Source organism: Piliocolobus tephrosceles, unplaced genomic scaffold, assembly GCF_002776525.5.
Source record: "Piliocolobus tephrosceles isolate RC106 unplaced genomic scaffold, ASM277652v3 unscaffolded_29179, whole genome shotgun sequence".
In the NCBI taxonomy this organism is placed as follows: domain Eukaryota; kingdom Metazoa; phylum Chordata; class Mammalia; order Primates; family Cercopithecidae; genus Piliocolobus; species Piliocolobus tephrosceles.
Window position 1 is genome coordinate 1 of NW_022312286.1, and position 679 is coordinate 679.

Genomic DNA, 679 nt, shown 5'->3' on the forward strand with positions numbered 1-679 from the left:
AAATATTTAGAAGTAAACAAAAAGAATATTAAAAAATATATTTTTTTTTTTTACTTTTTAAGTGTATGTTATGTTATACGTGCATACACATATATATGTGTATATTACTATCACAATTATAGACTATAAAATTATCAAACGAAATAAAACAAGATATTAAACTGGCCAGAGTAATTAAATCACATTATCCTAGAGGAATAGTTGGTTTTAAAAAAAAAATTTATTATAAATATTAAATAATAAAATAAAAATATATATTTTTATAACATACTATAATCATTAGGCACTTATATAATTTGATAAAAAAAAAAAAAGTACGCATATTAAACACTAGTCACAACTATAGAAAAAGAATATAACTACATTAACATATGTACATATACGTATATATATATATATATTTTTTAAATTAAGGTGTTGATTCTGTATATAATGAAAACACTGTGTTATATAAAGACAAGTATGAAGAAATTAAAAATAAAGAAAAATATAAAAATAAAATATCTCAAGAACGAAGGGAAGGTAATTTTGACTATTATAAATCTGCATATTCTTTTTAAAATAAAAAAGTACCATAGATATTATTTAATTGTGTTTCTTCTTTTTTTTTTAATTACATATATTTTTTTAATTATATATATATATATATATATATATATATATATATATATATATATAT

The 679-nt window shown here is 16.6% G+C and overlaps 1 long non-coding RNA gene across 4 annotated transcripts in view; it reads left to right on the forward strand.

Moving 5' to 3' along the window:
- Window positions 1-679, forward strand: part of LOC113222068 — a 1161-nt gene continuing 482 nt past the window's right edge. The window contains exons 1-3 of one of the 4 annotated variants that reach the window (XR_003308211.2): window positions 1-12; window positions 123-200; window positions 415-522. This is a non-coding gene — a long non-coding RNA (uncharacterized LOC113222068). The other 3 variants (XR_003308209.1, XR_003308208.1, XR_003308210.1) reach the window with 3 other exon arrangements.